Here is a 16,282-nt window from a genome sequence, read left to right as displayed (position 1 = left end):
TCTCTGGGGATTCACAAGGCTTTATGTATTAGCACAGCATTATTTCTGATCCCACTGCAAAGTGCACAGAAACTTGCATAATTAAAGTCTTCAGATCTTTCCACACAATAAAAAAAATGCATCCATAGCCAAATTAATTCCCTCAATCGAATGAGCATAGATGCAATCCTGAACTACTTCAGGCAGGGATAGCCTGTCTATGTGAGCGAGCACGGGTTGCAGATCCATGGCGGAAGTAGCAGCTGCCTTACACATACACAGACTGCATGCTCAAACACAACTATCTGGTAAGAGCTATGCACAGAATCCCGTAACTCTTGAGGATAAATTACAAGAATCCTTCTGCTGGGAATACAGGATGCAGAATGATGCCTTTCATGGTGCAGAATACAGAGGCTAGCAGCTGGCAAGGCAAAGAAATGAGCAGGGAATGAAAGTCCAGGTCCAATAGTATGAATACACTAAAGAGAGTCATATACCAATGCATTCTCTGCCATCTGGCCACTGGTGGTTAATGCTACAGATTGTCTTTCTTGTTATCTGGCAGAGTAGAGTGGACCCACTTTTGAGATCTTGTTGCTCAGGGGGTGTTTGGAGAATTGCCTTTACTGAGGAAAGGACGCATTAAAGGAAGGAAGGAAAGAAAAAGGCTTTCCTCTTATCATCCTTCAGTCATCACCCACAGAAAGGAATTTGACCTTTTGATTGAGTTGTTTTCTCGCTTTGTTTAGTACTGAATTGTCATTTGCATCAGGTCTCTGCCATCCATGAAGTCCTAAGCTCTCTCCTACAGAGATTTATGCTATGGAAGGAATGCACATCAGTAATAAAGATCAACAGGATTATAGCTACTTAATTGGACGACAGCTAATAAAATTAACCAGTAGATTTAAGAGACTTGTTTTCTTTTCTTTTCTTTTGCTTAGCATCACCAACAATAATTTCCTTCTGACTAGACTCCATAAGAAAGGATCCCTACCTCCCTAGGTTTTTAGTTAAGTTTGCCTCTTTTTACATTACGCTTCTACGTTTAGAAGTGTAAACTCTTTCTGACCATTCAGATATAAATTAAGCAAACAATGTGGTTTGCCATATGCTGTCACAGCTTGATTAGAATAACAGTAACAAAAGTCACAGACTGTTTTGTGCTTGCTTCTGAAATTTTGTCCTTTACATTTTTAGTAGAGGAATTTCATTTAAGCCAACAAGATTTGTCTTCTACAATGTTTACTTTTGTCCCAACCCATTTCAGTTTTATATATCACATTAATAAACTTGCAGTTATTTGAACAGAAATTATAGTATGTAATTTGACTTCTGAGTAATAATTGGAAGCAACAACAGAATCTTAAGTAGTTACCCAGCTGTCTTCCAAGTATTATTAAGCCTGAAGAGTTACTGGGAATGCACAAAACTACAAAGGAATTGTAAAGAAATGATTTAATCTGTATATGATTCTAATCAAGCTTGGCTTGCTGTTAAAATGCTAGTTTAATGAAGACTGCATTTCCCTCATGAGAGTCCTGACCATGTACTTTACTATCAGCCAACCATTGCTTATTGCCATAACAAAAGATAGAAGGTTTACCAGAAAACAAAACAAAGCGCTAAAAAACACTGAATCCTACCAAAACTCCATCCGTCTTGATAACAACAAAAAAACACATTCATGTCACTCTGGTTTAGAACACATACTTAGAAAATGACAAACACACAAGAAATCAAACTAACTGATAGCAAGCACAGAGAAAGCTGTGCTTAAACAAATACAAAGTATAGAAGTTAAATAATATTTTGTTCATATGTATTTCAATCTAAATATTTAATTGAAGGAATCAATTCATCTGGGACATTCTTATGTTGCATCATTATTTCTCCTACTGTAATGCTACTGATTTTGAAAAAGAGAAGTCAGACTTTTTGCAGCCAGATCCTTTTGCAATATAATGTGGTTGCTGAACTTAATATTTTTAATGCAAATACAGGGAACTGCTTCACAGAACTACCAAAACAAAAAGATTTTATCTTACGTTAAGTCAAATCAGAAATAAACGTCATTATCTTCATGTTAGGACACGTTCCTGCTAGCGTTAGCATTATTTGTAGAAAAACACATAAAGAATACTTTGCTAATGATTACAACTCCTGATTTTAATGGCATTAATAAAACAAAGTAAACTTCTACATCTGCCTCAGTGTTTGCAGTCAGGATTGGTGCTTTAGTGCCAGATTCTGAAAACTCCAGTACACATAGATTGTTCCTTTGAAGTTAATGAGATATTTGTATGTGTAGGGGCTATTCACTTGAGTCAGTGGTTTCTGGTTGGAGCCTTGGTCCTTTCTTTTGCCAAGTGTACTTAAGTTTATAAGACTGTCCATTTCAACACATTTTGTTTAGTTAAACTAAAGTACTTCATTTTTAAGGAAAAAGTTATATTGCCAAAAAGTATAAACAGGACTAACTTTGACTAATATAAATATTTGAAAACCAGAACTTTTTGTTATATCTTATAGAAACAATCCTAATACAGATGACAGAGGGAAAAGTGCTTTTATGGAATAGATGGTTCAACTGAAGTATAGCACAGAGGAAATCTTAAAAATATATATATCAGTAAATTTGTCTTCTAACACCCGGTCACTCTATTTGGATCAGGTTCAGAATATTTTTACCTAACAATTAGATGGAAATTCTTTACATTTCTAGTTCCGCAGCACATTATTTAAACCTTAAGCCTCCCTAATTAAGAGGAATCATTAAATGTATTCCTATTGCCTGCTTTAAGGTTTATTTGCTAATAAGCAACTGGACAAGGGATGTGTGAAATGAATAGTTGAAGAAAAACTCTGACAGCAAAAGAGAGGTCTGGAGGGTGAAGTTGGTTTATTAGGCACCGTTTGTCATGAATAGGTCTACTGCACGTACAAAAGCAAATCCCACTACCTTAGAAGATTAATTCTGAAGGAGGCACTCTTGGGTCAAAGTATACATAAGCGTGTGCCTAATCTCAGAGAAATCAGGCTATTTTCTCACAGCAATTAAGCAGAGGTCTTGAGTTTCACCCACAGTGTATTTAAACACAGGATACAATTAAACCCCAAAGTATTAATATCTGTGCTGTGCAAAATTGCCCAGGAAATAGATTTTGCCCTCTTTTAAATGGAAAGCAAGACAAATTAAGGAGGATGGCTTTATTTGAGTAAAAATTATCCCAAAGCAAATGTAAGCCATTCATTTTTAACTGTTAATTCCTCATGCATTTTTTCTTTCTTCTTTTTCGTACTACATAAGTAACTCTGGAATGTACAATATTCAATGGATAGAACCATCTCACTAAAATACTTTTCTTAACATAAACAAAAAAATTAACAATTAACAATTATTAACAATACTAGCAGGCTTAAGGATCAAGGGGTAGATTGACCATAACATCTTATTCAGCAAAGTTATAAAAGCTCTTTCTGCCTTGATTTCTATGTACTGTTGAGCACTGTCAGAAGAAACAATACTGGGACTTTAAGAAATTTAATGCCAGTTTGAACTCTTTTGAGAGAAAAAGGAAAAACTTCTCTAAACATGGAGCGTACTTGTCATTGAATATAAATTCCTCTGCAAAAATGTAGTAAGAACTAAATTTTTGTTTTAAAATTTTTCTTTCTCAGCTCTCTGAAACTCTATTCTGATTTTATGGTCTTTCACATTACTATTTAAAATATAATTCGCTTTTCTCTATCATTCCTACATAATCTACATCACTCCCAAATCACTTAATAAAACACAAAAATTAATCTTTTTCCCTCACTTGAAATGACTGACTTTTCCCACCAGAGCAACTGTCAATATACACAGCAACAGCAACACAATGTGCACTGTGATAAATTGTAGTCTGCACTTTTATACTTAATAATTATTATAGTTTTAGTACTATAGCAAAGCTCATAACAATAGAAACAAATTAATTCTAAATCTCAAACCTCTTAAGTTTTAATAATTGTGTCAAATTTTGAACTTTCAAAATGACGTATTGCACAGGATTTTAATAGAGACTCCAATTTAAAGCAACTTTCAGAATCGGTTTTTAAAGAAATAAAAACTTCTCACTGATCACATTGGTCAGTAAGACACTGTTTTAACCTTTAAAAATGCAGCATATCCCAAAACAAGTTGCTTATTAAATAAATGCTCTTCTCATGTGCAAGTAACCTTTTAAATGATTATATCTCAGCATTTGCAACAAAAAGAATTTCACCTATCACCTCTATACTTCTGATGCGCAGTACTGGGTGAATTCATAACCTTTTCACAATATGTAACATGCTGCAGAACACAAAATTACTTGCTAACTTTAATTAAATCCTTTCAGAAAAGTCCTGCTGACCTCTTTGGAAAGAAATCTTACTAACTGAAAGAAAAATGAAAATGTTCTAAGTCTTTCTATATTTGATAGCTCTAAGTGAATCTGTGACCATTTCAGAAAACTATTTTTCAGAACACTGAATTAAGTAAGCTGCTGTAAACTCTTCAAAATACGCTCTTTGATAGATTTCAGGAAACATTAGAATATTGTTCTTATTTAAAACACACAGATCATTTATTTTCCCAGGAGTCACTAAGGGCTGATGGAAGCTCACTGAAACCAGAAGTCGTCTTTGGAACAGGCCTTAAAATAGCAGTCTAGTTAAGTACTCTGGACTGTAAATATCTTCCACAAGATTTCGGTACAAAACTTAGGAAGAAAATACTTCAGTCACTTTACCTTCTAAAGCACAACATTTGTTTCTTTACTAAGAAAGCATAATTTCAGATCAGAAAAAGAGACATGCAAAACTGCCCTATGCTACATTTGCTGTTGTTCAAATGATTATAGCAGACATAGAACTCTGACCTCTATGCTAAGCACAAAATGACAAAATCAATTTTAACTTTAAATTGTGTTAGAAGCAGTATCAAGCATAATAACTTCAAAGACCATGATTAATTTAAAAGTACACTTGAGTTTTCAAATGCTATTTGACTCAGTTCAAGTTAAGGACCAGACCTTTAAAGGCAAATAGTGATTACAAAAAGAAATTCCGTAGGGCTCTGTCTACATACATGTATATAGTAACTTTAGCATGTGCTTGCATACATTAACTTGAGCACATTCTTTGTAACAGCAAGTGGCTGACAGTTTATATGTGTTGTTTCAGATCAGGAGCATGCTGCACCCATAAACTCTACAAAACTTGGTGGATTTTCTGGTGACAGACACAGGTGCTGCAGTGCACTTTCAGTGCTGGCAGGCTTGCAATTATTTATTATTTTCTCCACAACCTGAATTAAAGAGTAAATACAGATCTTTATATGTTTTTATATTTAGATTAAGAAAATGACGAAGACTGGTTTCTAAATGACCAGTGCAAGGAATTTCATATTACAACGTTTGTTTCTATCTTTACTGTATTTTTTAAATTCTGTTTCAGGCATGGTTAGGAGGCAGCTTATTTATTTGAAATGAAATCTATTGTTGTCAGAGAAGCATGCCTTATAATTAAAAAAAGTCCTCGACAGTGAAAAGAAACTCACAAGAATCTTTTTCTTGTTTTGAATGTTCTGAGTTAATAAGCCAGTGATCGTGAAAGAGATAAAAAGCTCCTGATGTAAAATCAGAATTAGTGTCCAATGACACGCTGAGGAACTGGAACAAGCAAAGAAATGGAGAGATGTAAGAAAAATGGAACTTGCTGTGGCTTCCCGAAGACAAAGGAGATGAGTTGTCTGACTGGTGTGTAATCACAAAGTTAAACAAACAGCAATATGGCTAAACTAATTCACTGTCAAGCCTACATGTCATCCTGGCTTGTTCATTATGTGCATTTGTGACAAACAATACGGAGGAGACAACTGTACTGAATCAAATAACTTGCAACACTTTACACTCCTATAAAACTATTTACATTTTGTCAAATGAATATTTATAACAAGTGGCTTTCCCTTCACAAACACTATAGCTCAAACAGCTCCCATTCATTATCGTATTTAGGAAGTACAAACACTAATTCTGTGAGTCAGTGACACAGTCTGTCGTAACTTGCCAGAAAACAAGGCCTGCAATACTAATGTGAAATCTAGGGAAATGCCCTGTTCCTCTAGGTCTTCGAATGCCCTAGCATTTTTATGTCTCTGAGTCACAGGAATTCAATTTCAGTATTATATCTACCCTTTAGCAGCACATGCCCCAATGAAACAGCTAGCAAAGTTTATTTTGCACTTTATCAATATGGTGTAAACCAGCATGTGCTTACCTCCGTGGGGTGACTGAACCCAACTTGTCTGTGTGCACAGACAGCACTTTGGCCACAGATGTGACTGGTTAACTGTACAAGCAAGGAGGATAAATCCACACAACAATACTTCATTCACCAAGGAAATCTGCTGTGGATTACAGCTTCTCTATGGTTACGTCTGTTCTTAATTTACTGCTTTTATTCAGTTTTCAACCATAAATGAGCCCCTTATGAGGCATTCACTATGCAGAATTGACAACTCTTTTTATCTACTCGAAAAATATTTTTGGATAATAATTTATGGTTACGAAATATTTTAAGCAGTTTGAATAGTTACATTATATTCCTTCAGTACTTAATGATGCAGTATCCCCTGTAAAAATGGAGACCCAGGCAATCTACTGACTTCACATATTTATAACAAAACACAGCAGCCTTGGCCATACAGAAACACAAATTTTAAAACTGCATATATCATGGGAATGGCATTGTTGTTTCTTTTTTTTTTTCCAATTCAAAAAAAAAGCTCTTAAGCAGCATCTCCTGAGGAAATCCTGGGCCAGAACTGTGACTAAGGGTCACATGGATGGGAACATAAAGTATTTTGGCAGGCATGATATTTTGTTTATGGTCTTTTTTTTTTTTTAAGTTTGCAATAAACGTAGTTTTAAGCACTGTTCGTCAGAGAAATGAAGCTGTCTGTAATGGTGGGAAGGCTTTCCGCATCATTTATGTTTTATGTATGAAACTGAAATGTGAGCATGAGTATTTTAATCTTGTTTCAGCATCAAAGAATCACCTCTCAATTTGTATGCCAAATTAATGTGCTATCCACTTTGTAAAAGCCATCTAAAGGAAGGATTACAATTGGGCAGTAGGTGATGGTTATGAAAAAAGGTTGTGAGTAAGCAGAGCTACCTAAGAAACTAGCAACATACTGCAAAGCGTCTGCTGCAGAAATGTATTTTGTCTCATACCGATATCGTGCTTTCTATCGGTTCCGACGTGTCTCCTCAGAGGGTTGGCATCCATTGAAACTACAACTGGCAACAGAGAGAGGGAGCATTGCCACTGATATGCAATATTCTTATTAATTGTGACAATAGAGATGAGGATGTAAAAAGCCTTCCAAGATGATAAATTCCCCTTTGCATTATTTTAGATTAATTTAAAGTGTTGGCACACAAAGCTTTACAACTTTATTCTTGGCAGAATATGAGTACTTTCAGACTCATTGATACTCAGGGATTCTTCACTATTACAGAGTAAACTCCCTGTAGATAAACAAAAGAAAACATCTGAATGAGGTACTTGCAGTGTTTTCCTCATTAGCAGCTACAGTGTCTTGAGCAGGGAATGAGTGTTTTGGGAAAAGCATTCCTGGCATTAACAAAGAAAGGACATTGCTTTTACAGGCAAGAACACTTTATGGCTTTCTGAAACATCCTATCACAGTACCATATGTAATCCAAATAAAAAAAATACAACTGAGAGCAAAATTAAGTGTTAGAGTACTTTAAAAATAAATGCACTTGTATATAAATACAGCAGAGAAATACTGAACTGATTTTAGTTTGGTTACTTTAAATATTGCCCCTGATGTTTTATGGATTCCAGTTCTTCCTTTGTTTGCTATTTAATTGCAACTGGTTTTGATTTCTTTATAAAAATAAAAAATGCTTTGTTTAAAATCAAATACCCTCATTTTCATTTAGTGGAGGCAGTCAGTGTGCTAGGTGTGGGCAGACATTTTCCGCGTGTATTTAAGATTCCCCTGGAGCAGCTGGATAAAACACCACAGCAGATACTCAGCTCTGCAATCAGAGGGGCTGAGCCAGTGAGCCTCTGGAGCCTTCTGAGCATTAAAGCTTCCCTGAGTTAGAGGTTACCTTTGAATTGTGTGCGCGAGTGTGCACATTCATTCGTGTGCCAGACCACAGCTAAACACTCTGAATCTGCATTTATGAATGAAAGTTTTAAATATAGCTAGACTCAGTGATAGCTGCAGGGCTACTGTCAGTTATGTTTGGTACCATGATCTAAACTTAGCACTTACATCTCAATTATTGTGAAGAGATTTAATGGATAACAAAGTCTATGAAAGCTTCAAGAGCCTGAGAACTCAGCAACTTCTTTTCCATGAGAAATGCACGTTAAAAAAAGAAAAAAAACAGGCATGCCAAAGCAGTAAAAGTCACTGCTGTTCAGAAGTGCCAAATTGGCTTGAGAGGAGCCACCTGGATTTGGATTTTTAACAGTGGTTTTACTTTGTGCTGCCTTTGAATCTGCACTACTTCTACTATGAACAAATGAGAGCAGGATTTCCCCCTCAAACCAAATTGTCAAGATACTTGCACATAGGCCAACTCTGTAAGGCAGCTACTTCAGCCACAATACGGAAAAGAAGGAGCTGGAAGTGTTGGTAGGACATAAAACACTTCTGTAGCATTCAGACTTTTGTGGATTTATGTCCAGGTTGCTGAAACTGAGGGGAGGAATAACACCCCAAATCAGCTGACAGTTCCTAACTGGTCCTTGCATTACAGAATCTGGAGGCAACAACAATTAGTACTTCCCTCATTTTCCTCTTAAACTCAGCTATCTCAAAATCCAGGTGGCAAAAGACATAGTGCTTCAAACCACAGGGTTTGGGCTTGCCTAACAGCTGCATTTCATACACATGCTATGTCACCTATCAGTATTTTCTAGCGTAAGTACAATGAATTGCTACAGGTATGAATTCAGCTGACTAAGGAAAAGACACTGCTACGTAAGATGTTCACTCCACTGTGAATTCAACTTCTACCCATACCTATTGCAGCTATGAATTGATCGGTACCAGGATACCTGACCCAGGTGGCTAATGAAGTGTAATCTATCTGACCCATGTGGCACTTGAGCCAGCCTCTGGTCTTACATAATTTATATTCAAGCCAATGTACTAATTTGAATCCTACCTCTCATCATAGTGCATGTATGATCAAATGCTAGACGGAGGATCATTTAACATCAAATTCAACCAATGTGTCACATAGTTCATAGTTTGAGGACCACCTGTGCTAAACAGCTTCTCCTGGTGCATAAGTAAAAATAAATAAAAAACAAAGAATAAGGGGAAAAACAGAAAAGAAAAAAAAAAAGAACACAACACAAAACAAATGCTTGCACCTAGCCAGAACCTTCCCTATGCCAAATTATGACTGTCATCTGTCCTGCTCCAGGAGTACACCTCAGTAAAGGGCTTGCCTATGTCCTTTGTGTATCTTCACTGCAGATATTGGAGGGCTGTTAGGTCCTCTTGGAGTCATCCCTTCTCTGGTGTGAACAAAGCCCATTCCTCAGCTTTTCTTTATTAGCCAAGTGCTCCAGCCCCTGACCATCCTGTTGGCACTCCAACAAATCTGACACAGTTTATTGATGTCTTTCTTGCACTGGGGGGAGGCTGTCCTAAACAGGGTGGCCTAAATGAGAATAATCACTTCACTCGACCTTCTGGCTATGCTCCTGGTGATACAACCCCTTTATGCTGTTAGTTTTCACCACTGCCAGGACAGGTTACACAACAGCTGTAGCATATTGTCTAACAAAATCTGCAGGTCCCTTCCAGTAAAACTGCAATGGAGCAGTCTCAGTCTGTACTGATGCAAGGGTGTAATTTCTTCCCAGGTGCAAGACTTTACACTTCTTGCTGAAATTAATTCTCATTGTCCTAGTTCCTAGTCCAGGTTCTTAGGTGTGCAAAATTGATGAGTGTCTCTTCCTCCAGCTCACTGATAAAGATATGAAACAGGAGACATCCTAGTATAGATTGCAGAGGAACTGCACTTTCTAAGTAGAGCAGTAACCATAAGCCATTCCTTTTTGAGGTAGATTATTCCATCAGGTTTGTTGTTGTTGTTGTTGTTGTTGTTTTCCATTTAAAATGTGATATCCCAACATGGATACAAGGGAAGTTGTGTTGAAACCCTTGCTAAGATCACTGTAGCTGATACTCATTACTTCCTTCCTCCCTCACCTTCACCTACAGATCTACAAATTCTATCATAGAGGTCAATCAGGTTGGAAAAAGGGTGATTTACCTTTTTTTAAATACCTGTTGGTTACTCCCTATCACCTTCTTCTCTTTCATGTGCCCAGAAATTGTTTCCAAAATCACTCTGTGATTTTTCCATCACCTGAACTAAGGATCACCGGCCCATAGTTTGACACACAAACAATTTTTTATCTTTCCCTCTGAGCAGAAAACAGAAAAATGCAAAGCAACACAAAGTCTTCTGAGGTATGTAGTTCTTTTCTGGGACCCAGAGCTATTGATGATCCACAGAGCTGGAGCATTAACTCTTTAACTCCCACTGGAATACATGGTGTTATGATGTGGAACACCAATAACCAAAAAATCATAAAACCATGACATTCTGGGTTGTCTTTCCTGCCACCTTTGAAGATGGATATAGCTTTTGTCTCTCTCAGGGGATTTCCCTGATCCCCATGGTCTTTCAAAGGCAATGAGAAAGGCCAGTTCACTGGGCAGAATGAGGCCCACAGCACCTCTGGATGTTTCCAATCTATCTGGACCTGCAGACTAGTATGGACCAAAATTTCTCAAGAGAACATGGACTCGATCCTCTTCCACTGCCTTTGTTTCCTGTCCTCTTCCAATCTGTGTATCTAGTCAGGAGACCTCATCAGTGAAGAACAGAGTAATAACTTAAAGCCTTATGTGCATCTGCTGTCGCTATTTAGCAGCATCCATTCAGCAGCAAGTCTACATTACCCGTGCTTTTGCTCACTGGCACTAGAGGTTGGCCCTTAGGGTCAGATATATCCTTTCTGGTGGTTCTGTGCCTCCCATCAACATGCCCAGTGTACTTACCACACCAGCCTCTTTTTTCCCACTTAACTATAAAGTCATTTAGCCATATCCAGTCTTTGTAGTCTGAAGTCTTCCTCATCAGAATGGAAAGCCTACTATAATTGCTTTTACTTGTAATTGTTGTATGTAACAAGGTGCAATTGCTCTTTTTTCTTGAATTGTATGAAGCAGTGTAACAAAGGTCAGGTATGAAACTGGATGTTCCAATAAAAAGGGATTTTTTTTTTTCCTGCAATGATGCAAAGCTCTTCTAAAACCACTCTTGACAACAAAAATCCTTATTTCCCCATAAAGCCTTACAACTAGCAAAGATGACACGATTAGAGGGAAGGAGTGACTTTGCACCTATGCAGTCTTCAAGCTGATGCAATGACTCCTTGGTGCCGCAAAGCAGCCTAAGAACAGGTCTGACATGCTTCATAATTAGAATACTGCAGGATCAAAACCCATAAAAGTGATTAAAAGTCCTCAAGCTGTGCTAACTTCTTCTGCAATTGAATATCTAGTCCTATAACCCAAGTATTCTGATGTCTGTGTCAAGGGTTCACAAATACAGAATTAAAATATAAGCAGATAAGGCTTCAGTGAAATTAAACACATTTTGAAATTAACAGCAATAGGTTCAGTGCAAATGAGAAGATAACGAGGGAAAAACAAATGGTAGTTTGCCCCTGTGTAGCATCAGAAAAATGGACAGGTGGAGCTGGTAAACAGCTGAAGCGTCAGTGCCAGAAAACGGAGCAGAAGTCATAAAGTAGAAGTCTTATTATTTTGTCTGGCTCCTCTATGTTATAGAAACAACAGCTTAATCCTATTGGCATACATATCTTTTCTTTACTGATAAATAAAAAGAGCTGTGGAATGCTGCATGCAATTCATTTTAGCTAGTGTCTGGGATATCTTGCTGGCATGCAATGTGTGGGGCTGTGCCAGATGGCAGAGTTGGCATCTGCAGAGTTGCTCAGTGGGCATCTTACTATAACTTCTCAGGAAGCAATGCTCCATTTCTTTCTAAGATTGAATACTAGGAGAGAAATGGCAGCCAACGCCTATTCAGCTGTGTTTTTACCAGTACAAACTGTAACATGCCACTCCTTGGCAACAACCTGCTATAATTTCATCACCTAAATACATTAAGAACCAACCCCTTAGGAGGAATGCCTAGGACACATTTGAAAATGAGAATTCGGATGACTAAGGGCATTTACCAATAGGCTGCAACAGAGGTAACATACGAAAATTACCAGATACTTTTGCACACTATCTGTTTTGCCCCTCTGCTGATTATCGGGAATGGAATGCATACGTGCTTCTCTGCTGCTTAAATGCAAAGTCCTAGAGCTTAGATGAACGGTGCTTCAGTCAGCAGTTTAAATGAAAGCCCTCAGACTTCCTACTAACGTATCTGAGATGTGGGTGTGTGTCTCAATCTGCCAGCTCTCCAGTGGGAGCAGTAATCTTCAGCGGTGGGGAAATGGCAAAGGGTGGAATATGATAGCATCTCACCTGGCAATTCTGCAAAGGAAGTGTGTGCCAACAACTTCAGTGACATAGATACTTAAAGTATGTATATAAAATAGTATGAGAATTTACAGAACTACCCACTTAAATTAAGCTATATATTTAATTGTAATCAACTTACATTTATGAAAAACCTCAGTGAGCACTTGTTTAAATTGTTAGTTCATTCAATATCTTTAAAAGTAGTTTCATATCAGGTATGAACACGACTAAAGCTCAGAGGAATGACTTAAGCCTTCTGAAAATGCTTTACCTAGTGCCATTGGTTTGACTATTCCTATTTATGGATGGAAATCTATTAAAGAATGAGAGGCAGAAAATATGGGATTTTTTTTTCTTTTTACCTTTAAAAGAAAAAGAGATGTAAAGTCTGGGTCTTAGTCAACACTGAGATTGAATGTATGGATTAGGGACAAGAAGCAGTTCCAATTTATACAGAGAATCTTGCACAAATCTATTTCAAATTAAATTGCTGGTTGATTCTTCCATTAAAAGTCCAAAAGCACTATTAGGTGCAGTGACTATAATTAATGGAAAGTAATTTGTAGATGTCTAATCACACTTCTATTTTAAAAACATACAAAACTAATTTCACAAAACTAAATGCAAAATAACAATTGAAATATGTGTCCTTTAGCCTTTAGATGAATTTAAATAAAAAAGTGTATTGGATCTGCACGTTAATAAAGCCCGTTAAGCTCAGTAGAATACTTTATATTCATCTGTGCTTCATCAACCAGGTTCATGACCTCTACAGAACTGCAGCAGCTCCCTCTGTTCTGAAAACCACATGGGGGAAGATGGTAAATATTATTTTGTGATTAGAAAATGTTACTGGAATTGTCATAGAGAAATATTTAATGTGGATAGTGTGGTTCAGGAATTAAAACATACACTGCAGGAAAAAATGCAGCATGAGGCAAACTTTACTCCTAGTGAACGGCAGGTAAAATGAGAGAAATATCTATGACACTGGAAATACTGTGCCACGAGATATCACTGAGTGCATGCAGCTATTTAAGCACCTGCTCAACTTAAAACATGTGATGATTAATTTTTCTAGATAAGATAACTTGGATACTTTAAATTAAGGAGACAATTAAATGTCTCGCTCAGTTGGTACCATAGAAGAATTTAGCTACTGTTTTTTCTCCATGTCAAACTAACACATATCTAAATGACCAAACCCACACATCAAAAATATTTGATAAGTAGCACAGGAAGGAGTATACTTAAGTGTTTTTTAAAGCAATACTTAGAATACATGATGCGACACTTACTAAAATTTCAATGTTTGTAAATCTGTTTCCTGATTTTCCTGCACTGTGTAAGAATATGTGTATACATATCCATGTGTACTTTACTAGTTGTCAATCTGCCTTGCTCATTTCACAGCTTACATACCAGCCCAGCTTTATATATATGGGAGCCAAATGAGTTGGTCTAAAATATAAAAGAAAAAAAACAACAAAGCATGACAAGAAGGATTGGAACATCAAAACAATTCCTTAACAAAATCAGCTTATTAAACTTCTACTCAGTTGACTCTAAATCTCCTCACCTCTCACTCAAACTGCACCCAATAGAAGACTCCAGGCTCTACTGCAACCATCGCAACTGTTGCTTCTGATTTTAACTGATTTCAGCAGGATCAAGTCTGAAACATTATTTTTCATGGATTTCGGTTTGAATATTTTAGTCCAGATTGGTTATATCAGTAATGTGTTGAAACAGTATAATTTTGTACCACTGATGAAATATTCTCATTGAGCGTACTGTTGCCATAGATTTGTATGGCATACTCCATCAGTATCAAATGGAGACAAAGGTAGTAATGATGCCTGTGTCAGCACACACCCACAACTGCTTATGCTCAAGTCCTTCTTATCTAGAAAATTCAAATCACTATAAAGGTTCCCTGCAGCTAAATATTGCTTTCACGTAATTGCCAGGAAAGAGCTTCCTAAATTACAGGACAGAATAAATTACAGGAGAATCATATTCCCTAACAGTCTAAGGGGGGAATTAACACAGTCTGCAAAAACCCTGAAAAATTAACAATCTGTATTTAAATTCTACATTTAAATGGAGTTTAAGATAACTTCAATGAGAACATTCTCTGAGCTTGAGAATGTCTGTCGTGGAGAGGATTCGTGTAGGTTTTCAAGACATTTAATAAGTATTTAATTCAATTATTCTATTAACGATAACTAAAGATGCAATTATTGTTACAGTTTTCATTCAGATTAATACTTAAAAAAAAACCAATGTGAATTTTAACTGACTGTTTGACTTATCTGCTCCTTCTTTAATCCCAGAGATTACTCAACAACACACACAAAAAAAGTTCACTCAAAAACATTTATGAAATCTGTTGTGGATTACCAATATCATCAGTTAAACCTGTTTCAAATTTATTGCCTTCATTCAGGTTAAATAATAAAAGAGTCCATTTGTACCACCACATGTATATACATGAATTCAGCTTTCATCATTCTCTACAAGTTTAATCCAGTGATTTATGTTTTTCAACACAATTTTGGGCAAATCTGTTGAAAAAATTCATCCGGACTGATAGAAGAGTTAGACTAGATTGCAGAGATGTGTGCCATGTTTAAAACAAACCGGTTCTGTTTGGAGAAAGGGAAAAGTCAAGCATTTTAACACTGTAACCCTGCTTGAGGTTCTAATCATTTTAATGGCTTTAGTAAAGTAGAACAGAGTAAGGTTGAGAGAGTTCAAAGACAATGATCTTTATTATTAGAAATATGTTAGAACAGCAAAGAAGCAAAGCTGCTTTTTTCCTGCTTTTTCTTTAGTCACAGCTGGAAATAGCACTGCTTAGATTAGAGTTTTCTGACATTTAAACAGCCATGGTAGTGGCTACATGTTAATTTTTTTTTAAATAATCTCTCTTTTGAAACTCTCTCCATCTCCCAATGTTTAAAAAAACATGTAGAAAATTAAATGTAAAATGTTTCTCTTATGTTTCCTATCACAGCTAATTTTTTTTTTCATTTAAATTGAACTGAATTGAACTGAGGGGGTGCACAGCATAGCTGAGGGTTTCGCTAATGAGATACAAAGCTTTTTGCCTTTAGGTCACTGGTTCAAATTCAGGCAAGGCTAGAAACAGCTGAAAGCTTTTAACCACCTGATGGCTATATGATACTTTTACATGAAATGAGTTTGTCAATCAAAATCCAACTTTGGGAAAGAAGCATTCCCACCATCACATAAGTAGAACTATTGTAGACTTTTGAAAATGAATTAATCTTGTACTTCTAGCAGTGAGTTTTTGGCTGAAACGACCCATGTTGATGTATGTAAATAACAAAATGTGGAAAGGCTTATATTGCTGATACATCTGCAAACATAGTTTTCATGGGTAAAAGAGCCTTAAATGTCTTTTCTTTCTTAAACTTCCTGCCTTCTCTCTCATTAGCAGCAACCAATGCAGTATGTCCTTCTACACTGACACGGGTCTGGTGTTACAACACACCCTAGTCAGACGGGAGTTGAAGGAGACTATGATGCTTATCTGCCAGAAGATAACATAAAAGTTTTAAATTTTCACAACAATCAGCTCTTAAAAACTTTCTGAAAGCTTTGAAGGAGTAT

Source organism: Cyrtonyx montezumae, unplaced genomic scaffold, assembly GCF_038088225.1.
Source record: "Cyrtonyx montezumae isolate F1298 unplaced genomic scaffold, pur_monq_1.0 scaffold_1, whole genome shotgun sequence".
Taxonomy (NCBI): domain Eukaryota; kingdom Metazoa; phylum Chordata; class Aves; order Galliformes; family Odontophoridae; genus Cyrtonyx; species Cyrtonyx montezumae.
The sequence above is the reverse complement of the archived record's forward strand: the minus strand, read 5'-3'. Positions refer to the sequence as shown.